Source organism: Malaclemys terrapin, chromosome 19, assembly GCF_027887155.1.
Source record: "Malaclemys terrapin pileata isolate rMalTer1 chromosome 19, rMalTer1.hap1, whole genome shotgun sequence".
Lineage (NCBI taxonomy): Eukaryota > Metazoa > Chordata > Testudines > Emydidae > Malaclemys > Malaclemys terrapin.
Window position 1 is genome coordinate 1050999 of NC_071523.1, and position 25337 is coordinate 1076335.

Here is a 25337-nt window from a genome sequence, read left to right on the forward strand (position 1 = left end):
GATTGAATTGGCCCTGTCAACACTGGTTCTCCATTTGTAAGATGTCATAACTATAAAGGGAAGGTAATAACCCTCCTGTATACAATACTATAAAATCCCTCCTGGCCAGAGGCACCAAAGTCCTTTTACCTGTAAAAGGTTAAGAAGCTCAGGTAACCTGGCTGACACTGACCCAAAGGACCAATAAGGGGACAAGATACTTTCAAATCTTGGGGGGAGGGGGAGAAGCTTTTGTTTGTGCTCTTTGTTTTGGTGGTGTTTGCTCTTGGGACTAAGAGGGACTGGACATCAATCCATGTTCTCCAAATCTTTCTGAACAAGTCTCTCATATTTCAAACTTGTAAGTAACAGCCAGGCAAGGCATATTAGTTTATCTTTGTTTTCTCAACTTGTGAATGTTCCCTTTGCTAGAGGGAGGTTTATCCCTGTTTTGTTGTAACTTTGAAACTAAGGCTAGAGGGGGTTCCTCTGGGCTCTTTGAATCTGATTACCCTGTAAAGTTATTTTCCATCCTGATTTTACAGAGATGATTTTTACCTTTTCTTTTTAATAAAATCCTTCTTTTAAGAACCTGACTGATTTTTCCATTGTCCAAAGACCCAGGGGTTTGGGTCTTTGATCACTTTGTAACCAATTGGATAGGATATTATTCTCAAGCCACCCCCAGGAAAGGGGGTGTAAGGGCTCAGGGGGATATTTTTGGGGAAGAGGAACTCCAAGTGGTCCTTTCCCTGTTTCTTGTTAAATCACTTGGTGGTGGCAGCGTACCAGGTTTTAACCTAAGCTGGTAGAAATATGCTTAGGGGGCTTTCATGAGTGTCCCCACATCTGTATCCTAGAGTTCAGAGTGGGGAAGGAACCCTGACATAAGGTAACTCCTTTCTCTTCATGTGTCAGTATATTTATACCTGCATCAGTAATTTTCACTCTGTGCATCTGAAGAAGTGGGTTTTTTTTACCCACGAAAGCTTATGCCCAAATAAATCTGTTAGTCTTTAAGGTGCCACTGGACTCCTCATTGTTTCCCCAATAAAATGACCTCTCGAGACAGCGATGCTGTGAGATAATACCTTGGCAAATAATGCATTTTAAAAATCTTGACCTATTAGGAAATGTATATTTATGTAAGTTTCCTAGCCACAAATCTAGCATTCTGGAGTGAAGTCACTAAAACATAGTCCAACAAACAAATGCTCTGGCTGCTGCTGTTCATCGTGCTGCTGTTCATTCCACTACTCCATCCCCAATGGCCCTGCACCATTACCTTCTGCTGCCACCTGCCACTGTGACCTCTGTGAGTTGGTCTCTTGAGGTTCCATCCAGCTCTCAGAGATTTCAGCTCTCAATGAGGGAACCTCGCTGCTAGTGCAGGCTTGGCTGTCTCTTCCACAGAAATACTGTTCCACAGCAGTAGGGTGACCAGACAGCAAGTGTGAAAAATCAGGACAGGAGGTGGGGGGTAATAGGAGCCTATATAAGAAAAAGCTCCAAATATTGGGACTGTCCCTATAAAATCGGGACCTCAGGTCACCCTACACAGCAGATCTAAGCACTTAGATCTGGTTATCAGTGATTTCAGCTCTCGTGGTCACTTAACAAACCAAAAGACTCTCTATGGAGTCTAATCAACTGTATCTCTAAACATGAGGGAGGGGCAGGTTGGTGACTCTTAGGCGAGCCCACACCACCAAGCAAAACATCTGTGCGCCTCCCTCTGTCTTCACTAGAATATGGCATCCAAACCTCCGGCTTAGGGGTGCAGTTCAGTTGAGGGTGACCAGTGCTTAATTTGTAATGAAAGAGGTGCCGGGGCTCAAGCAAGTTTGTTACTTTCATAACTGATGTGACCAGCCAGAGGTCCCAGGGCTCTGAACTGCGAAGCCCAGAGGTGCCGCTGCTCAGACCTGGCAAGCCCTAGCACAAATTAGGCCCTGACAGTGACCCCCACAGGCAGGCAGGCTAAGCACAGTTCTGCTGCCCTTCACTCAGACAATAAGGAGAACAACATTTCATGACCCCCACATTCAAAATGATTCATAACACAACACCAGCCAAAATGGATCCCTTGGGCAGCACAGCTCTGTCTGCTGGATACCTAGTCAGAGCAGGTGTGTTCATGTAAATACAGTTTTGTCCTGAAGCCTTTCCACCCACCCTGGCTCATCACTAGCTGTCAGGGGAGAGTTCATTCAGACCTTGCTTACAAATCATAATAGGCCATTATAGCCGAAACAAATGTGCAATTATCATGAATAACAGCTGTGTGAAGAAGCTAGGCTTTGTTCAGACTTTTCCAGCCCATTATGCTTTCTCAGTATTGCATCACATACTGTGTATGCTTTTATAAACTTTCAATTTCAATTCAAATGGCCATTGGCAACACTGCTAACTGGGGGGAGGGGGGCTGTTGGGGAAATCCCTGGGGGACCTATTGCAGGAACAGGGCAGAGTAAAGGGCCACGTGCAGACGCCGGGATGTCTGCCCCTTTGGAGCCTGCCCAGCCAGGCCCAGCAGGGGGCAGCCGTGTGCGTTGTGTCCTTTGATATGCTGCTAATGGGGGGGGGGGGAGGAGCAGAGCCTGCGATTATCTCCCCGGGGCTTTAAATAGCCGGCCGGGACTCCCGGCTCCAGTGTACGCCCGGCGGAGACTCCCTGGAGCTGAGGCTGGAAGTTGGTGTGTTTCGCAGCGCCGCCGTGTGAACCCTGCAGGTAGGAGCCCGGCCCTGGTGCGGCTTCGCTCCGGCCCGCGGCAGCGGCTCTGGCCGCTCGGCTAGCGCAGGGCTGGGAGGCGTTTGATTAATAGCCGAGACCCCCCCGCGCGCTCCCCATCAGCTGTTCGCTACGCCAAGGGCCCCGCTCGGCTCTGCAGCCGCGTCTCCGAGAGCAGAACTTCCGACGGGAATTCTCCGGCGGGCTTTGCTGCCCGGGGAGCTGCTTCTCAGGCCAGGCGCCAAGACCGAGTTTCCAGGGAATCCGTCCATCTCAGTCACTCGCTGGTGGGGACTGAATCTGTTCCGAGGCTTCTTTTCAAACCCCCCCCCCACTTTGGGTTTGATCCCTCCTGGCTGGGACGGGGGTGTGGTGTGCACGAGGGGGCAGCGGCGGCCCCCAGCAGAACGGGGGCGGGGTCTGCGCTGGAAATAGGAGTCTGGGAGTTCGCAGTGGGACTGCAGCAGCATCCGCCGTGTGTGGGGATCACCCCCTTCACTCCCTCCTCCAGCGGCTGCCCTGTGGCTGTGCTGGGGAATCTTGCAACTAAACACCAGTTGCTACTGACCTGATCTGGAGGGAGAGATGCCGGAGGCTTGTGGCTGTGAGTGGGTGCCAGGTTGCCCTGAAAAGCCCTCTCCCAGTACTGGCCCTCTGGAGAGCTAAGGGGTTAGTGGAAGTTCTTGTGCGCGATTCCCAGCCTGTTTGGACACTGCTTTGGTGCTGTTGGTCTCCTCCCAGGGTGCTGGGCTGCCCCCCTTTGCGTGGAGAAAAGTTTGGTAGAGAAGTTGGGCTGTTAACAGGGTGTGTGATTTGCAGTTAGCTCTGCTCCCAGAGGAGGTTCTGGCTCAGAGCTGCTGGAATGTGTCCCAGATGGGTTCACATGCCAGACAGTGGGTTTGCAAGGAGCTGGGTGGTCCTCAGGCTTGAAGTGGGCTCCCAGAAATGCCAGGACTGTCACCCCCCCATGACAAGATCTAATGGCAAAATAGCCTCTGCAGAATTGGGGCAGATGCTCCAAGGAAACCACCCCTGGGGGAGAGGATGCCAGGATGCAGAAGGGAACTACTAAGGCTGGGGATTGCGTGCTAATGCACTGTGCCAGCCTCTCACCAGTAACTGATGCCCCTTACAGTTCTCTCTATCTGGGGTGGGAGGTTGGTTGGTGACCCAGTCCCCACAGAGACTGATTGGAGGGAGTTTGGCCCAGGAGGATGAGTGGGACTTATCTTCAGATGCCAGTTGGAACAGTTCCAGTCCAGCTAGAGGGCTGTGTGGATGAGGCCCAGATAGGGGAGATCTCTGGGAACCCCACTATGGACAGATTTATCAGGGCTCTGGGCACAGCAGGGTATGGACTGGAGAAATGCAGCACTAAGGAGAGCATGGGCATTTCCTGCTTATCTGTTAGTACTGCCCTTAGAATCCTGTGCCTTGCTCTTTGAGGCTGGGCTCCCGTGTCAGTGTCTTGGCCCATGCAGAGTAGTCCCAGGTCCAGCACCATGCAGTTTAGGGGACCTGTGGGTGAATGGGGGGATATACACTTTATGCAAGAGGTTCCCCCTTCCTGGCTCTGCAGATGACTCATAAGAAATTCCCCTACTGAGATTCCTAGCCAGAGACCTCCCAGATAGTCATTCAAAGCCTCAGCCTGATCCTAAGGTAGGCAAAACTGCTGCTGCCAAGGGACAACCCCTTCCCTCCCAGCTAAAGCCTCCTGAATGATCCAGGGGTTTCCTACAGCAGCCAACCCTGCTCCAGCAGACATGGCCATAAGCCAGCTCTCGCACTCCCACCACTCATGGCTGGCTCTTACCATCTGACTTTTGGCAGGTTTCTGTGCTGGCTGGTCAGTACCATGAGCTGCATGTGTGATGGGGCCCTGTATTTGTCATGGGTCACATGGTTTGAAAGCTCTTTGGAAAAGAGCACATTTTTCCAAAGAACTTGCCACATTGCATGCTGAGTTCTGGGCAATGTCTCTCCCAAAGGGAGCTGCTGGCTTTGGGAAAGCTGGCACTTCTTTAGGGGCCTAAATGGGAGCCTGAGTACTTTAAGGAAATCTGCCCCACACAGGCTGGATTCTGACGTGGCTCATACCAGTGCAACTCCATTGTTGACAGTAGTTATCCTTGACTTGTGGCAGTGAGATCAAAATCAGGCCCTCTAGCCCTTGAGACAAGGCTTGTTCCCCTGCATTGCACAGGTTTCCCATTTGGCGGGATACATACAGTGTGTTCTCATATTGATTGTGTTGTAGTACTGTGCTAGGCTATATAGGAAGAGAAGGTGCCTGCACCGAAGAACTTGCAGTACAAGTTGTTAATGTCTGCAGTGTCATTCCCAGCAGCCAGCCAGGGAAGTGCAGGTCACATGCCTCTCTGCACCCCTTTACCTGGAAAGGTGCTTGTGCTGTCAGGCTGTGGTGGTAGGAGGCCTCATTCTGATCTCCCTGCTGGGCGTCCATTGACTTCAATGGACTGACTTCCGCTGCTTCTGAGAGCAATGCTAGTCAGAACAGCTTATCTCTAACTGTTCCCACCAGCACCCCAGCTTGCTGATCTTTAGAGGGCAGTGCACTGTGCATCCTGGCTGGGTTATTTCATCTGGTCTGTGGGGGGGCTCTCGGCACTGTCCTTTGTGGGCAGTCAATTTAACGTGAGGCTGTGCTGAATCTGTGTGAGGCACCAGATGTTGCAGTGACATGCATTTTTAAAAATCAATGACTCAAATTAAATCTTAAGAGTGGAGGTGGGAGGAGCTTATTTCTAAAAATGCCCTGACCTGACTTGACCCCCCCCCCCAAATATTTGTTTGAGACTCTGCCCCTCAGCCAGTCTAAGTGTAAGTTAGAACCTCCTGGAGACCAGGAGGCTGCAATGCCTCTCAGAACCGGGTCAGACAGGAGCTGATCCAAAGTGGGTCCAGGGGATCTCTGCCCTCGTCTGCAGTTCTGCAGCTGCATGCTCAGACTGTTGTGGGATACAACTGCTGCTGCAAGATCAGTCAGCCATAGCTTCTCCATTCCCGTGCTGGGTGGGTCCCCATCCTGCCCAGCTTTGCCAGGGCAGCTGAGCCCCAACTGGCTTCCCCCACACCTTCCCAGCTCTGCCGATGCTCTTAGTTCCTGAGCTGCAGCCCTCCAGCTCCAATCCTAACCCCCATCTCTGTCCCAGCTTTGCTGAAACACCTTAGTCCCATGTGAAAACTCTCCAGGTGTGGCTGGCTTTTAGCATAATGTTAGTTTCTCTTGGAAAGCAGCCAGGAGGGAAAACCCTGTATGCCATGTTTTCCTTGCTTCCTGATGATGGAGATCTCCCACATTCTGTCATTCAGGGGCCCCCAGACCAGCAGCGGCACCAGTGCTCCAAGCACGTGCCTGGGGTGGCAAGCCACAGGGGGCAGCGTGCCGGTCCTTGCGAGGGGGGCAGGCAGGCTGCCTTCAGCAGGGGGAGGTCCGCTGGTCCCGTGGATTTGGCGGCAATTGGTTGGTGGGTACGCCGGAGCTGTGGGTCCGACAGACTTCCCACAGGCATGCCGCCAAATCTGTAGGACCAGCGTACCTCCCGCAGCCGTGCCACTGAAGGCAGCCTGCCTGCTGTGCTTGGGGCAGCAAAAAAGCTAGAGCTGCCCCAGACCATTGGGGGTGGTCTCCCAGGGTCCCTGAGCTGACAGGGTGCCAACTTCCTGCTGCCCATGGGATCTCCAAACACCACTGGCATGATATGCTCATGCCTTTGGAACATGTCCACTTCAGGAAGAGCTGCGTTAATAAGCACATAGTTAAAGAATCCATGCAGTGTCATTAGGATCCAGTTTTCCAAACTGGGAGGGTGCTTTGGGTACATGCACTGCTTTAAACTGAATGGCAAATGCAGGATCTCTCAGGGCCCTAAAGCCTGCTTCATATGAGTTACTCAAAAGGAAATAAATAGCCTTCTCCTCCCAGAAATGTTTTCAGTTTCCTTGGTGGAGCTGTGCTGCTGTAGCACTTGTGGTGGAGACACTCCAGCTTGCAGGAGAGAGCTCGCCTGTCTGCTTAACTCCTGCCTCTGTGAGGCAGTAGCTATGCTGGCAGGAGAAGCTCTCCTGCTGAGGTAGTGCTGTCTAAACTGGCAGTTAAGTTCATGTAATTTATGTTGCTAAAGGGGGTGGATTAATCACATCCTGAGTGATGCAAGTTCTACCGAAGTAACCTGTAGAGTAGCCAAGGTCTTGGTGAATCCACCCTGCTGGCAGTCAGAGGGTCAGGGGCATGGAAGCACAGCTCCTTGGGCTGAACACTTCCCCAGGCCAGGAGCAACTGTGGCACTGAGTAGGTTATTACTTGTTCTAGAGAGACAGCAGCTGTGGAGATGGCTCAGTGGAACATGCTTGTGGTGTGACTGGATGAAATGGATCTCTGGATTGTGGGATGAGGGAGAATGGGCCATGGGAGGGTTTTGCAGGTGAATCTGCAGCAATATACCCTGTGATTGCTAAAGCAACAGGAAACCCTTCAGCATTAGCAAGCAGCCTCTGGTGCAATCTCCTCCAAGCTGTTACACTGGGTCAGCGCAATGGCAGGAAATGCTGGAACTCCCCAAAGCCCTGGCCTCTGAGCAGTGCCTGGCCCAGCTTGGCTGCATGTGTCAGTGAATAGGGAAGGATGAACTGGCATGTCCCTTGGAACACCTGGTTGGATGGCTTCCTGCCAGTGAAGGAGTGGGGTATGCCTCAGTGCTGAGTTGACCTGAGAACACTGGAGTTTTCTAAGTAACTCTTCATCCTGAGCTTTGGGGACAGCGACCAGGGCGAGGGTGATGGAATGGGAGCTGCTAGGAACATTGTGATGGCAGAGGGAGGAGCAGAGCTGAATTGCACAGGAGCCTTGCTGATGGACACTTGGGTGGCATTTGTGAGTACTCTGCCCCTGTGGCCCTGCACATATCATGGGTGGGTGTGTCCATATCCATACAGAGCTGGCTTGACTAGCCCAGTGCTTTCTGTGCCACAACTCTTCCACATTTCCATCCCCCCTCTGGCACAGCCTCAGAGCAGAGGCAGGGCAGAGATTGCCTGAGGAGGGAGGGGGCAGAGTGGAAGTGTGTGTGTGAGGGGGGGGGGGGGGCTGGGCAGGGGAGGAATTGGCCAAGGAAGGACTGCCCCATAGTGTTTTGTGACCCTAAAGGCCACTGCAACAGGAGTACAAGATACCATGGCCTGTGCCAGGGGCCACCATAGCTCCCAATAGGGGAGACACAAATCACCCTCTACCTGGGCAAGTGCAGGGCTCTGTGCCCCAACCCAGGAGGAATCCCTCTGCCTAAGCACATGTCATGGAGTTCCCCAGAACAGTGGGGGAGGGCAGGAGATGTTGGCGTTATTGTTGCATTGCTCAGATCCATTTCCATTACAAGATCCATTTGTAAGTAATGCAATGGCTTGAAATGTGGAGAGAGCTGCAGAGACAACACAGTGGTAAGAGCTGTGGTGCCGTCTGCACTAGTGCTTGCAGCTGCAGGAGAATTTCAGAGAATCCTGCTTGTGGGCAAAAGCCTGGGGATTAAGAGAAGGGTCTCCATGGCCTAGCCCTTCACTTGGCATATATGTTGCAGCTGCTGCCAAAGCAGCCTGGGATTTGTGAGGGTCTCTTCTTGGAAGGAAACTAACTTCTACAAGTGAAGGCTGGTAGTAGAATGTGACCCACACAATTATTACAAGTGGCATTACTGCCTGGTGACGGCAGTAATGCCATGTAGCCTCAGGCTATAGAAGACCCATCTACCCCACTGTCACCTTTAAAAGTATAATATTGGCTGACAGTTGCACTCCACCCTTTCTCTTAAAGGCATCCTGGTTAGCATTGTTTCAATGTTAAGTTGCTGATGAATGAGGGAACATGCTCCTTTAAAGTTGTGAAATGCTCCCTTCTAACTTGGCAGTCTCCTGCTTTGTCCATTGCTTGCAGGAAGAGCAGCCCGTTGCAGCTAGCTGCTGGGGGCTTGGAACCAGGGTGGACCAGCAGCCCCCTATCAGCTCTCCACTCCCCTAAGTTCCCTGTGCAGCAGCTGCCTGCAGTTCAGCTGTGTCCCTCCCCCGCCATGTGCTGCTCCTGCCCTCTGCCTTGGAGCTGCTCCCAGAGACTCCTGCTTGCTGTACAGGAGGAGGGGGGGAAGAGGAGGGCTAATGTCAGGGTGTCTCCCTCTCCCCCTGCTCCTGCACCCCACTTACCCCATCTTCCCTAGAGCAGGGGGAACACACTACGGAGGAAGCTTCTGGGCAGTAGCTGCCATCTCAGGAGGTCTCAGCAAGCTGATTTAATTAACAGGGCAGTGTACTTAAGCCTGGGGTCAGCTACTTAAAGGGGAAATGCTTTTTTTTCCCCCTCACACACAGGGTGTGTCTGTCTGCCCCCCTCCTTTCCTGCTGCCTGGTAGAGTGTGAGAGTTAACCAGTGAGGGCTCAGTCAATTGCTAGTTCATTCAGCAGTAAGGCATTCCCTGGAAATATCCCACCCTCCAACTCCTCCACCTCAACCAAGCTTCTCAATCATCATCACTATGTACCAGTATTAAATTTTTTGTTTAAAACTTATAGTGTGTTTGTGTATAATCTTGTCTGGTGAAAAATTTCCTTGGAACCTAACCCCCCATTTACATTAATCCTTATGGGGAAATTGGATTTGCTTAACATCATTTCACTTAAAGTTGCATTTTTCAGGAACATAACTACAACGTTAAGTGAGGAGTTCCTGTACCAGACCCTACTGGAACAGGAAGGGGTAGGAGAGAAAATGTGGTGGTGATGGGGGGTGTGTGTGTGTGTGTGTGTGGTTCCCCCCCCCCCCATAAAGTATCTCTTTTCCATGCAGTTAGTCATGTCCTCTGTGGGGCTTTGTCTAAACACACAAGCTGCATGAGTCTGGTGTGGCTCTGCTGTACTGCTTTCACTATGCCAACATCCTGTAAACTTTGTGTTTAGACAGAGCCCTACAGAGGACACTGACTAACTGCAAGGGAAAGAGTGAAACTGACTCTACAAAAAAATCACAACACCCCCAATGACAGTTATATGGGTACAAAATCTGTTTATGAACCAGGCCTTGATTGGGGGGATTTCACACCACAGCAGGGGAGAGAATTCTGTGCTTAAAATGGGAAAGTGGGAGTGGGAACCACAAACATTGAGAAGAGGTTCTGGGGCAGCAGTATTGCCCAAGCATTTAAAGATTGCAAGTCCCCTCATCTGCCCCCACCCCCAAATGAGATTGTTTTAAAAATCATGAGGTTGTTACTGTTGGGGAGGGGTCTGTCTATTGAGCTTCTGGTTTCTGAGCCATTAAACTTGGAAACATGCCTCCTTTGCTTGGCCACCATAAAAACTAAACTTTAGAAAGCTGAGATTCTCACATCTGCTGCTTGGTGGCCTGTGGGTTGGGTTCAAAGAACATGCCTGAGGGTTTTGTGTATGGCTGGTAAGTGGGTCTGGGTAAAAACACCCACACACTAGACCTACAGAGCAGATGTAACCATAATGATCCCATTATGAATCTGTCGACTTTACTAGCTAGAGGTCTCATTCCTTTGTTTTTTGTCCTGCTCCTGTACACATTTGCATTAACTCTCCTCAAGCCAGCATGAATGTAAATAGCAGCATAGCTGCAGTAGCATACAGTGTTGTACTCGGCATGGCTAACCCCTGCCTCTGCTGCTACTACCCATGTGACTGCAGCTGCCTTGCTATCTATACTCAGGATAACATGAGTGTGTGTACAATCCTGAGAATCCTCTTTAGCTCTTAGTGTACATGTAGCCTGTGACTCCAGGAGTTGGAATCTTCTGAAAAAATGCCCCAAATTGCAAGAGTTTGCAACAAGCAAACACTAGGAGCTATTTGCAATCTGGCCATCTTAAAACCAAAAGGCATTTCAAGTTGCTTCTACTTTCTCTGCTCAGAGCCCTGGAGCCACTTCAGAAGAGTTCAGCACCCAACATGCAGAGCCTTCTTGCAGGCCTGGCCCCAAAAGTCATGCTGGGGGCTGAATGTTTGAACATGGGGCCCCAAGATCCTTTGGGGGTTGGACTAGATGACCTCCTGAGGTCCCTTCCAACCCTGATATTCTAGGATTCTTTGACTGTTTGGTTCCTGTTGCATTGACTGTCAACACTGGCCAGTGCCTTGCTGTTTGAAAACAATTGCAACTGATCTGGGTGAGATTCTCTGGCAGGAGGTCAGATTAGATGACCTCAGCTGGCCTTGAATCCAACTGCATAAAGCATATGGAGAAGGGTTGAGTTTTGGGAACAGGGATTGCATGGGCCTGTAGACTCCCTCCACCCTTTCCAGCTTCTTCCTATGTCTCCTCTTACTGTCACCACCTGCAAGGCTGATGGTATCAGACCAACATACTGAGGAGGTGACACTCACCATGCATATCCTCACAATCCCATCTGAGCAAGTCTTACTTGCCCTCTTTGCCAACAGCCTGCCTCACCCTAACCCCATCCCCTCCAAAAATGCCTGAGGAAGGTGCTGAGCTCAGTGGGACAGCTCAGTTCAGTACTGATCTTTCTCTCTGAGGGAAATGTGTGTGGCCAGCTGTGAGGGCCCTCCTGGGATGTGAAGGATAACCCCAAACAGGTCCCTGTTTTGAGGCATGGTTTCCATATACATCTGCATAAAAGAGCTCACTGTTCTCTGGAAATGAGAAGGATCCAGCAGGAGTCCTGCTGTAGTGGAGACACTCCCTTGAAGAATACTTGATTTCCAGAGCATAATGCTAGCTCAGAAGTTTGGAGTGTTGGGTGACTAGCACAGAAAAGATTCTGAGGTGGCAGAGGATAGCTTAGGTGGAGCTGAAAAGGAAGCTATTATCTAATTAGCAGTTTCAGTGGAAGTGTATTTGTCATGCATTAGACTTCCTCTTAGCTGACGTAAGGATTCCTTTGAGGCTGTTATGCCTTTTTTGCATACAATCTCAGGTCAAAGTCATTAGAAGACACATCTCCCTGGTGTGGCAGAACCCAGTCTTTTTGCACATCAGTTGTCCACTTCACTTCCTTACAAAGTTTGCTAGGCTGTTCTTTCCTGAAGGGGGCGTTGGCATCTCTCCTTAAGATGCCACCTTAACACACAGGAATTAAATTCATGACTACATTCACATACATGCATCAAATATGACCACTCCAGACTATCATATCAGGATGTCCAAAGATGGCTTAGTGATGGTGCCCTTTATTAAGGTGGAAACTCCTAGTTTTACAAGTGTGCACACCCCCCCCCTCCCCGAACTTAATTTATAAACCTATAAAAATATCCTAGCCTTTCCTCTCCTGCATACCCCTCCCTGCTTTCCCCTCATCCTGAAGGCACTGGATAAAGATCTGGAGTCCAACAAGATGGACCAGGTTACTGCAGTGAGTTGCTGAGTTTGTAGCTTTTCCCCTCAGGGTCCCTAGAAGTACTCTGGGGGGAGGGCATTCTACACCAAAAAATAAACATTCTGCACACTATTTTAAAATTATGCAAATTTTATTTGTCAAAATAACACCACATAATCAGGCTAATTTCAAATATTTTGATAATTTAATTGAAAATACCTTTAAGCAAATATGTCTAACAGTTCAAACACACAAATTCCCCAGCAGGAGAGAGTTAAAGAACCCCCGGTGACAACCCAGTTCCTGTTTCCCTGCCCTCTTCCCCTCCCAAAGCCTAGATGGGGAGGTCAGCAGAGGTGAAAGTAAGCTGGTATGGGCCTGTACGGAGTACCAGTTAAAGTTCAGCAGCATACTGGCAAATAAGTGGAGCATTCAGTACTGGCTTACTTTCACCTCTTTTGGCTGCATTTAAAAAAAAAAAAAAAAAAACAGTTTAAACTCCAAGCTAATAAAAGCTTGGAAAGGGAAAACTCACTGTCACATCAGTTTCTCTCCTCCCTCCTCCAGCCAGGCTGCCAACACTTAGGCTCCGTGTTCCCCCAACTCCTTGCACTCAGCAGGGGCTGCAGTGGCTCCCCTCTAGCTTGGAGCAGGGAGACTGGCTGAGGGAGAAGCCTCCCCAGGACGCCTGCTGCCTGCATAAGAACAGTTTAAATTTAGCTGTTCACTCTGTGGGATTAGGGGCCATTTGACATCCTTGTTAATGTCACTCTCAGTTGGGGGGGGGGGGGGGGGGGGGAGAATGGACCAAGGCAGGGGCAGAATAGATTAGGCATTTGGCTGCACAGTTTAAATCCAGAACTCATAGACTCATAGACATTAAGGTCAGAAGGGACCATTATGATCATCTGGTCTGACCCCCTGCATGCTGCAGGCCGCAAGACCCTTCCCTGGACTCTACCGTTGAAGTCCCCAATCCTGTGTTTTAGTGACTTCAATCGGCTGAGACCCTCCTGCTAGTGATCCCTGCCCCATGCTGCAGAGGAAGGCGAAAAACCTCCAGAGGCTCAGCCAATCTACCCTGGAGGAAAATTCCTTCCCGACCCCAAATATGGCGATCAGTAATACCCCGAGCATATAGGCAAGAGTCTCTAGCCTGACCCTTGTTGGCCATTATGCTGTTCATGTACCATTGCTTGGTTTTCCTTGGCTACTATGTTTTATCATTAAACCATTCCCTCCATAAACTCATCCAACTTAATCTTAAAACCAGACAGGTCCGTCGCCCCCACCGTTTCCCTCGGAAGGCCGTTCCAATATTTCACCCCTCTGATGGTCAGAAACCTTCGTCTAATTTCAAGCCTAAACTTCCCCCTGGCCAGTTTGTATCCATTCGTTCTCGTGTCCACATTAGTACTAAACTGGAATAATTCCTCTCCCTCCCTTGTATTAACCCCTCTGATATATTTAAACATAGCAATCATATCCCCCCTCAGCCTTCGCTTTGTCAGACTAAACAACCCAAGCTCCTCTAATCTCTTTTCATACGACAGGTTTTCCATTCCTCTGATCATCTTAGTCGCCCTTCTCTGCACCCGTTCCAGTTTGAGTTCATCTTTTTTAAACATGGGAGACCAGAACTGCACACAGTACTCCAAATGAGGTCTCACCAGCGCCTTATACAACGGAAGCAGGACCTCCCTATCTCTACTAGATATACCTCGCCTAATACATCCCAAGACCGCATTGGCTTTTTTCACCGCCACGTCACATTGCCGACTCATAGTCATCCTGCGGTCCACAAGGACCCCTAGGTCCTTCTCCTCTTCCGTTACTTCTAACCAATGCGTCCCCATCTTGTAACTAAAATTGTTGTTCGTCCCCAAGTGCATCACCTTACACTTTTTACTATTAAATTTCATCCTATTTCTGATACTCCAATTCACAAGCTCATTCAAGTCTCCCTGCAGAGTATCCCTATCCTCCTCCGAGTTTGCAACTCCTCCCACCTTCGTATCATCCGCAAACTTTATCAGCCCACTCTTGCAATCGGTCCCGAGGTCAGTTATAAATAGATTAAATAAGATGGGTCCCAAAACCGAACCTTGAGGCACTCCACTAGTAACCTCCCTCCAACCCGACAATTCACCCTTTAATACGACCCGCTGCATTCTCCCCATTAACCAATTCCCTATCCACCTCTGGATTTTCATATCGATCCCAATGTTTTTCATTTTAACCAATAGTTCCTCATGGGGTACTGTATCAAACGCTTTACTGAAATCCAGGTATATTAGGTCCACCGCATTTCCCTTATCTAATAAGTCCGTTACTTTCTCAAAGAAGGAGATCAGATTCGTTTGGCACGATCTGCCCTTCGTAAAACCATGCTGTAATTTATCGCATTTGCCATTAACTTCAAGGTCCTCAACTAGTTTCTCTTTCAGAATCTTCTCCAGCACCTTGCACACTACTGATGTTAAACTAACAGGCCTATAGTTACCCGGGTCACTTTTTTTCCCTTTCTTGAAAATAGGAACCACATTGGCTATTCTCCAGTCTAACGGGACTACCCCCGAGTTTACAGATTCATTAAATATAGTCGCTAATGGGCCTGCTATTTCCCGCGCCAATTCCTTCAATATTCTCGGATGAAGATCGTCCGGTCCACCCGACTTAGTCCCATTAAGGCGTTCTAGTTTTGTTTCTACCTCGGATGCGGTAATCCCCCATCCCGTATGCCCCTCTGTAACGGTGCTAGTATCCCTAATACCTTCATTGGCCTCATTAAACACCGATGCAAAATATTCATTGAGATATTGCGCCATGCCTAGATTATCTTTAATCTCCTCTCCGGCTATAGTCTTCAGCGGTCCCACTTCTTCTTTCTTTGCTTTCTTCCTATTTATATGGCTGTAAAACCTCTTACTATTACTTTTAATTCCCCTCGCTAAGTCCAACTCTTCCTGGCCTTTGGCCTTTCTCACTCTATCTCTACATTCTCTGACTTCGCTAAGGTAAGTTTCCTTACTGATCCCTCCCCTCTTCCACTCTTTGTACGCTTTCTGTTTTTTCCTAATCGCCCCTTTCAGCCGGTCGCTCATCCAGCTCGGTCTAAGTCTCTTGCTTAGTAATCTTTTTCCCTTTTTGGGGATACAGGCCTCTGACAGCTCTTGCATCTTTAACTTAAAGTAATCCCAGGCTTCTTCTGCCTTTAGGTCCCTTAATACATTTGCCCAATCCACTTCCCTTACCAGTCCCCTTAATTTGTTAAAATTGGCCTTTTTAAAATTATAAACCCTAGTCTTTGACTTAATTCTGGTACTCTTTCCATTTAGTTTAAAGCGAATTAGCTCATGATCACTGGAGCCCAAGTTGTCCCCCACTACCACTTCCTCAACAAGGTCCTCACTACTTACCAGAATCAAATCTAAAATGGCCTCCCCCCTCGTCGGCTCAGCTACCACTTGATAAAGGAATTGATCCGCAAGCACATCTAGGAACATCTGAGCCCTATTATTGCTACTAGCGTTTGTTCCCCAATCGATATCCGGGAAGTTAAAGTCCCCCATAATTACACAGTTTCTATTAGTATTTACCTCCCTTAATACATTAAACAATTCCTTATCCATATCCTGGGTTGATCCCGGCGGTCTATAGCACACCCCAAGCACTATCCCCGGAGAGGCTCTAGTAGTACTTTTACCCAGTGTGAGTATTGCCCAGACGGACTCTGTGTTATCTATTCCATCCACTATTATTTCTTTACAGCTTATTTCACTATTGACATACAATGCCACCCCCCCACCTTTACCTTTATCCCGGTCTTTCCTAAACAGCGCATATCCCTCCATACCTGCGTTCCAGTCGTGACCGCCATTCCACCACGTTTCAGTTATTCCTACGATATCCGGTTTCAATTCTCGGACCAAGAGCTCCAATTCCTCCATTTTATTACCTAGGCTTCTCGCATTGGTGTACAAACAGCCTAATGTATGTCGTTTAGCCTGTCTCCCATTACTAGCACTGTATGTTGCGGGCCTCTTTGTGTTCGTCCCCCCTGTCCCTCCTATGTCCAATCTCATCTCCCCGGCTATGTCTCCTCTTATTACACTCAGCTTTCCAATACCGGAAACTGGCGTGGAGATTAACTGTGCATCTCCCAACCATCTCCCCAATAAAAAAGCCAGTGGAAGGGGAAAAGTCACTGTCACATTGGTTTCTCTCCTCCCCCCTCCAGCCCCAACAACATTGAGACATTAACAAGGATGCCAGTGTCAAAGTTAGACTCAGGACTCGTAGTTTGTTAGACCACTCTGTTTTATTAGCACAGCGCTCTAATACATTCAGATATTGTGAGCCCCCATGCAAGATTCAAACAGTCTTATTTATACAGATAAAAGGGTGCAAACTAAACAAAGGGACAGAGCAAAATTGTAAAATTTGCCTGGGGCATAATATGCATATCCTGCTTCCTTATTAACTCTTATCGATCTAAGGCTAATGCTTCACCAATTGCCCTTAAGTGGGGCAATTCATTAAGCAGTTAATGTCTGCTTTCCTACCCCCTGGCTTGCAGCATTTCTCATTTCTACTTAAAGGTACATACAGCATGCTTTAATTCATTCTACTTCTTTAATATAATTCATCTTACTTTCACACCAGAAATGGTCCCTAATTCCACAGGTTGAACCAGGGAGGTGAACAGGTGAGTTTAAACTGTTCCTATGCAGGCAGCAGGCTGGCTGAGGGAGAAGCCTCCCCAGGAAGTCCCCCTGCTCACTGCTGCAGCCCCTGCTGAGTGCCAGGTTAGTGGGAGAGGAAGCCTGGAGCCTAGTCCTGTCAACAGCCTGGCTGGAGGAGGAGGAAGAGAAACCAATGTGACAGTGACTTTTCCCCTTCCACTGGCTTTTTTTATTAGCTCTGGATTTAAGCTGTGCAGCCAAATGCCTAATCTATTCTGCCCCTGCCTTGGTCCATTCTCTCTCCTCCCCCCCCTTCCCCCAAACTGTGAGTGAAATTAACAAGGGGGCAGAGTGGGCGCCATACCAGTAAGAGCTGTATTTTACTTTCACCTCTGGCAGTCAGACACCCACAACCTTCCTCTTCTCCTCCTCCCCACCCCACAATACACCCAAACCCCCTCTCCTCAAAGCCCAGCTGCAGTGCCCCCCAGTCCAGATATCCCCACTGACTCCTCCCCAGAGCCCAGCCATGGGGCCCCTTGGCCCAGATACCTGCACTGTTTTCCAACCAGAGCCCAGCTGGGGGGGCCCAGCCCAGATATCCACCCCCCCCCCTCACCCAGGGATCCAGAGGAAGAAACAGCCTGATGCTCGGTCCCAGGCTTGAATGGAGTTTCCTGCACATGGCTGTCTCCTTCCCTCAGGGCATGTGGGGAACTGGAGCTGCCAGGAACTCTCTAGCTTCCTCTCCCTCCCCCATCAGTGTCTCCAGTGTGTGGACTGGGCTCTGCTGGGTCCAGTGGCCCCTAGTAGCCCTGCAGTCCATTTCTGTGGAGGAAAGGAAATTCTGCATGCACAACATTAATTTCTGTGAAATTCTGCATTGTGCAGTGGACAGACACATTCTCCCCTGGCACATGTAGTGCAGCACAGCTCCCTGCAGTGTGGCAAACTAGGGCATGCCCCCCAGAAGTCTTAGCACCCCACATGAAGTACTATGTGGATGCAGGATATCACAGCAACTTGTAGAGTCAAAGGCCTGAAGGGACCATTATGATCATTTGGTCTGGCCTCCTGTGTAACACAGGCCAGAGACCTGCCTACAAGTTCTGTAGAGTGGCTATTTTTTCTCCTAAAAGGATAACATAAGGGAAGTACTCAAGGGTGGATTGCTTATGTGAATTCTGGAGTTCAGACCCACCTGCAGTGAAACAGAGGCATCCTCCAAAAGATGCACCCAGTTAGCAAACACACAATGAGAGCACATTGGTGTGTTCGGATAAGCCTGGCACTCTTGTCCCAGTTGTACCAGATGCTCTATACTCTTCACAGTAAAGGTCCTATCTATCTCATAGAACTGGAAGGGATCTGGAAAGGTCATTGAGTCCAGCCCCCTGCCTTCACTAGCAGGCCCAAGTACTGATTTTGCCCCAGATCCCTAAGGCCATGTCTAACTACCTGCCGGATTGGCAGGTAGTAATCGATCTATCGGGGATCGATTATCTCATCTAGATGAGATGCAATAAATCAATCCCTGAATCAACACCCCTACTCCAGCTTGGCAGGAGGAGTAAGTGGAGTCGAGGCAGTCAACTTGTTGCTCTGGATGGCCAGGTAAGTCAAACTAAGATACTTTGACTTCAGCTACACAAATAATGTAGCTGAGATCATGGTGTGTGTTTTTTCTCTCCTCCCCCATGTAGATAAGCCCATAGTGGCCCCCTCAAGGATTGAACTCTCAACCCTGGGTTTAGCTGGCCAATGCTCAAACCACTGAGCTATCCCTCCCCCTCTGCCAAAGAGATTAGTCTCAGGAATGCATTTTTCTTTCCCAACACTTTCTGTGTTTGGACAGCACCCAGCCAATGCAGTCCTGGCACCCCCACAACAAGATAATTGCACCAAGTGGAACATTAAAACAAAAAGGCCTGTAGACAAACAAAGCCACCTCATTCCTCTCCTCTTTGTGGTGGCCTTTCCAAGGGGCTAGTTGCTGGAGTTTGTCTTTCTGTTAGTGGAAGGGGGTATCTCTGCTTTCCTGCTAATAGCAATTTCATTTCTTGCCATAGGAAGAGCTGTGCTAATAAACAGCAGTTTGATGTTTGTCCAATATGTAATAAACAGAAGCCTGGCATCAAGGGTGCATTCCATACCCCTAATTTGTTGTCCTTTTCTATACCTTTCCAGTTCTAATATATAATTTTTAAGATGGGGTAACCAAATCTGCATGCAGTAGTCAAGGTGCAGGCATACCATGTGTTTAAATAGTAGCATTATGATATTTTCTGTCTTATCTATCACTTTCCTAATAGTTCCCATCATTCTGTTGGCTTTTTTGACTACCACTGCACATTGAGTGGATGTTTTCTGAGAACTATCCACAATGACTCCAAGATCTTTAAGTGGTAACAGCTAACTTAGACCCCATGATGTGGTATGTATAGTAGGGATTATGTTTTTCCATTGTGCATTACTCTGCAGTAAGGGGCTTTCACTGCCTGCCCAGCAACTCTACATGCCTTCAGTGCTCTGCTTCTGTGGCTCACACCCCTGACACCAACAGCCCACATACAAGCATGCAGGTCCCACCCTGCTTCCGCCGGCCTTGGTTACATTTTGCAGAGTGACCCCAACACCTTCCCAGTCCCAAATTGCCCCAAACCCATCTGTCTTGTGATCATCTGCTGAGGTTCCCAGAATTCTGAGTTAGTGTTACCCTTCTCAGCCTCTGCCAGTGAGAGCTTTGCTAGTGGGAAGCTGTGTGACAACTCCCAGACATGCCAGCTTGTCTGTCTGGCCAGCCAACTCTGCAGGTCCACACCTTGCCTTGGAGGTAACAAACCATGACCCCCAAGCTCCCCAAATATGTCTCCATCCACTCCCACAAGTCATTAAGTTCACTGCACCTTTAAAGAGACAGTAATACCAGCTTGTTAATGGAACTGAGGTTTGAAATAAGAGTGTTTGTCAATCACAGCACTGAACTGGCATATAATTAAATTAAAACAAGTTTATTAAACAAAGTCATAGGTGTATGTGATAGAGTTTAAACAAGCAAAAGTAAAAATGAATTTCAGCAAGCTACAATCTTTGCCCAAGCAGGATTCTTATCTGTATTGAAGGATCCCTCTGCCTCAGATATACAGGAGCTCTGGCCTTTTGTATCTGTCCAGTAGAATCCTAGAATATCAGGGTTAGAAGGGACCTCAGGAGGTCATCTAGTCCAACCCCCTGCTCAAAGCAGGACCAATCCCCAACTAAATCATCCCAGCTGGGGCTTTGTCAAGCTGGGCCTTAAACTCCTAAGGAAGGAGATTCCACCACCTCCCTAGGTAAACCCCTCCAGAGCTTCACCACCCTTCTAGTGAAATAGTTTCTTCTACTATCCAACCAAAACCTCCCACCCCACTGCAACTTGAGACCGTTACTCCTTGTAACGCATACCAAAAATGACTTACTTTCTTCTGCTTATATTTCCCAAAGTTCATTAACCTTCCTTCAAGAGGCAGGAAGGCTTCTGGCTGTTCTTCCCATCCCCTTGCTGATTCATATGTAAATTAGACTTCCATTGTTGTTGGTCACATCTTGCTTAATTTCACTGGAGACAAGTAGATAGCTACCTTTCCTCCTGGCAGGAGGGAACCAGTTTCTCCCTGTGTTTGGTCAGATTGTAAAGCATGATATTGGTGAATATCCATAATTCCCCATATAGTGTTAATAATATAATGGTGAAATATCTGCAATCACCAGTATCTCACAGGCTGTTCTAAAAGACCTTGCTTGGTACACTTCTATCATACAGGTTTCAGAGCAGTAGCCGTGTTAGTCAGTATCGGCAAAAACAATGAGGAGTCCTTGTGGCACCTTAGGCTATATCTACACTACAGGGGGGAGTCGATTTAAGATACGCAAATTCAGCTACGTGAATAGCGTAGCTGAATTCGACGTATCGCAGCCGACTTACCCCGCTGTGAGGACGGTGGCAAAATCTACCTCTGCAGCTTCCCGTCGACGGTGCTTACTCCACCAGCAGAGGTGGGAGTAAGAGCATCGATTCGGGGATCGATTGTTGCGTCCCAATGGGACGCGATAAATTGATCCCCGAGAGGTCGATTTCTACCTGCCGATTCAGGTGGGTAGTGTAGACCCAGCCTTAGAGACTAACAAACTTATTTGGGCATAAGCTTTCATGGGCTAGAACCCATTTCATCAGATGCATGGAGTGGAAAATACAGGAGCAGGTATAAATACATGAAAAGATGGGAGTTGCCTTACCAAGTGTGAGGTCAGTCTAACAAGAATTCAATTAACAGTAGGATACCAGAAGAAAAATAACTTTTGTAGTTGAAATGGGCCACTCTCATTACCAACAGTTGACAAGAAGGTGTGAGTAACAGTAGGGGGAAATTAGTATGGGGGAAATTAGGTTTAGGTTTTGTAATGACCCAACCACTCCCAGTCTTTATTCAGGCCTAATTTGATGGTGTCCAGTTTGGAAATTAGGCCTGAATAAAGACTGGGAGTGGTTGGGTCATTACAAAACCTAAACCTAATTTCCAAAATGAATAATTTTGTTAGTCTCTCAGATGCCCCAAGGACTCCTCATTGTTTCTCTCATACAGTAATATTGGATTGCATCAACTGATTTTATTGCTTAGTGTTTGAAGTTCAGAGCCGCTGTCCTTGTAGCCCAATAAACAATTGCAGTGTATTCTCCAATAAAGTTCCTTTTCTCCTTCTGGGAAGAGGTACCATGTGGCCTGGTGAAGACTTCATGCAGGCTCCTTCCCAGCTGATGGTGGTTGAGTTATTGCCATCTCCCCTTGCTAGCTTGATGGCTTTGTTTACCTGTTCTGTAAATTCATCTTCATTGCCACTGCCTGGTGATCATGGGGGTCAAACAAGCAAATAGACATTCCTTTGTCTAAGGCAGACTGGGCTTATGCATTGCTTACCAAACTCATTTTAAGAACATAACTTCAGCAGTTGTGTATTACCCTTTGTACGTGCCCCATACATCCATCATGCAGTGATTAGTGGGGCCATCGTGTTACCAGTTGGTATATGAAACCTTACGCAACAACCTTTTTGATACAGGTTATGACACCAGTGTGCAAGGTGTAGTGAGCACATCAGGCCTACCGAGCTGCTGACGCAGGTTAGTGGCGTGCCAGTAGAGCTCCGTCATGATGTTTGATGATAGGAAACTTGGAGCTTTTATCAAAAGAACTTTATTGCCCATCCAGTAGTGCAAACAATAAAATCATTAACTGACCAAGGCTTGCAAACTGTTAACCCCAGTACCACAAAATAAAAGGCTGCAAATTTGGGAACAGTGAAAGAAGGCAGAATGCATACCTAAAAGAGCTGTGCCCATTTCTGTCGCACTGCTTGTAAGTGTGCGTAGGTGCAGGAGTTTAGCTTCTTTCATCCTTCCCTTGCAATGTAGCATGAGGAGGAAAGAAGCCTGCAGTTGGATGGGAGCTGGGGTCCCAGTATCTGCTGTTTTCCATGTCCTGCAGTGTAGAGTGGGGAGGGAAGTGCCTGTGGCTAGAATCTGGGAAGGGTAAAGCTGCTCCCGGTACAGTGTTCATAGGTTGCAGGCAGGGCCGGTGCAATCCATTAGGTGACCTAGGTGGTCGCCTAGGGTGCTACAATTTGGGGGGCGGCGACTGCAGCGATATTTTGGCTGCAGGACCTTCCACCGCCTCTGGGGGGGGCGGCATTTCAGGGCGGGACCTTCCGCCGCCTAGGGCGACAGAAAAGCTGGCGGCGCTCCTGGCTGCAGGATATGGCTGGGATATGGTGGTGGATGGAACACTGCTTTAAGACTAGATCTTTGTAGTGTCTTGTTTTTACTGCATCTGGCATTTTGGCAGACACATGTACATTACATAGGTGTTTTAACCTCACTGCTAGCTTGCCAGGATGGGGAGCATGGCAATCGAGGGAGGGAGCAGGTATTGGAAAGGGGAGTGGGTGTGGGTGCTGGCCCAGCCAGGGCCCATGGATTATTAAAATGTAGGGACAACAATCAGTTGAGGAGTTCAGCTTTGCCACTGCAGATGCCATTTTGAGCATGGGATGAGGGGCACCTGAACACTCAACCAGCAGAGAGTGGGGAAGGGGCTGACTCTAGTTTCTGAACTAATTTAGGGCTGGTTTCCTGAGGAAGTTGCACCTGTTTCACTCTAAGGTGGGAATTTCAACCAGTTAGTAAAACTGGTGTAACCCTACCCCACCTAGGGTTGCCAGATGTCTGGTTTTTGATCGGAATGCCTGGTCGAAAAGCGGCTCTGACAGCTCCGGTCAGAACCACTGATCGGGCCGTTAAAAGTCCAGTTGGCAGTGCAGTGGGTCTAAGGCAGGCTCCCTGCCTGCTGTGGCTTCCAGCCTGCTGTGGCTTCCAGAAGCAGCAGCATGTTCCCCCTCCAGGTCATATGCATAGGGGCAGCCAGGGGGCTCTGCACGCTGCCCCCACCCCAAGCGCTGGCTCTGCATCTTCTGGGAACTGCAGCCATTGAGAGCTGCAGGGGCAGCGTTTGGGGACAGAGCAGCATGTAGAGCCACCTGGCTGCACCTCTGCATAGGAGCTGGAGGGAGGGACATGCCGTTGCTTCTGGGAGCTGCCTGAGGTAAGCACCGCCCACAGCCTCCTCCCTGATCCCATTCTATGCCCCTGCCCCACACCTGATTGATCTCTCTCTCTCTCTCTCTTCTCCTCCCCCCCCCCCCTTGGCCCCAGCCCAGAGCAACTCCTGCACCCCAAATCCCTTATCCCCAGAGCCCGCACCCTCAGCTGGAGCCCTCACTGCAACCTCCTGCCCCACCCTGGAGCACCCTGCAAACCCCTTATCCCCCACCCCAGAGCCCACATCCCCAGCCACAGCCCTCAACCCTTCTGCACTTAAACCCGCAGCCCCTTCTCCACCCTGAACCCGTCATAGAATCATAGACTAGACTATCAGGGTTGGAAGGGACCTCAGGAGGTCATCTAGTCCAACTCCCTGCTCAAAGCAGGACCAATTCCCAACGAAATCATCTCAGCCAGGGCTTTGTCAAGCCAGGCCTTAAAAACCTCTAAGGAAGGAGATTCCACCACCTCCCTAGGGAACCCACTCCAGAGCTTGCACCCCCAGCTAGAGCCCACAGCCCCCTCCTGCACTTCAAACCCCTCATTTCTGGCCACACCCCAGAGCCCACACTAAGTGATTCTGCAGCAATCCCATAGCTTCTGGTCAAGCTAGTGCACATTTCTTTAGAAAGAGACATCTGATCTTGATTTACAGACTTCAGGTGATGGAGAATCCACCCCAACCTTATCCCAATGATTCATTGTCCTCCTTGTTAATCACGTGCACCTTATTTCTAGTCTGAATTTGTCTAGCTTCAGCTTTCAGCCACTGGATCTTGCTCTGCCTTTGCCTGCTAGATTAGAGTCCTCTATTTGAAATCTTATCCCTTTGTAGGTACTTGTAGACTGTGTGATCAAGTCACCTCTTAACTTTCTCTGCAATAAGCTAAATAGATCGAGAGAGAGAGAGACTCCAGATCATTCTTTTAGTTCTTTTTTTGAACCCTTTCTAATTTGTCAATGTCCTTTTTGACATGAGGAACCAGAACTGGACCAGTCCCCAGTGATATACACCGAGCTAATATTACCTTCCTACTCCTGCTTGTTCTTCCCATCCCTCCACCTACTAAAGGAAGCTTCCAGAGCTGTGACTGTGGGTGTGAGCTACATTGGCACAGCTGGTTTGGGAGGCTACAGGACTGGAGTAGCAGGGGATGCTGCAGGTAAATAATGCCACACATCTGCAGAGCTGGGGTGAGTGAAGTTTGCGGAGCACCTCTCCGTGTTGCACCTGGCTCTGCTTGGGAGGGCAAGAAAATTTTATTGCTTATCTGAATGTTACAATTCCAAATTCAGTTCAGAGACACAAGGGCTGGATTCACATTGGGTTGGAGGATTGTCTCAGTCAAGTTCCCCAAATAGCAAACGCTGGATACTGAAAGCCTGCAGAGGAGCTTGACCCAGCACCAGGCTCATGCCTAGAGCCACCTGACTGCTGGAAAACCATTTATGGCTAGATCTTTATAAGACATCAGCTTCCCTTGTGAGCAACGGTCCCTACAGTCCTTCCAACTCCCTCTCCAGTGGAGAAATCCCACCTTGCCCCTCCACTGAGAGCAATGGAGATCTCTGCTTCCCTCCCCCATTGAGAGCAGTGGGGAATTCCCTCCCCAGGCTGTTCTCAATGGGAGCTCTTGGATGCTGAGCTCACTTGTAAACCTGGCCTCCAGCCTCTGCCCCTGGGTACCCATGCTGTCCCGGGGCAGCCATGAGGCCTGCTGGCAGGAGCTGTCCTGCTGAAAGAGGCGACTCAGCACTGCTGAGTGTAATGTAGCTGATCAGTGGCCGATTCCTGCCCCCTGCTCCTCTGGGCCATGGGGTCTTGTCAGAACTTGGCACTGAGCAAACCACCGTTTTCCCCCATCTGTGAATTAGGGCTGAGGCCCACCTTATGGGGGCTGAGGAAAAGTTAATACATCTCCAAACAGCAGGCAGGCCCTCAGCTG

General features: G+C 49.2%; 1 protein-coding gene across 1 annotated transcript in view; it reads left to right on the top strand.

The window, feature by feature from the left end:
- The first annotated feature begins 2588 nt into the window (after positions 1-2588).
- The window catches only part of ALPL (alkaline phosphatase, biomineralization associated), a 90113-nt gene continuing 67364 nt past the window's right edge, over positions 2589-25337 (top strand). The window contains exon 1 of the mRNA XM_054009451.1: positions 2589-2710. The gene's annotated coding sequence lies outside the window, so the exon portion shown is untranslated. The remainder of the gene's footprint in view (positions 2711-25337) is intronic.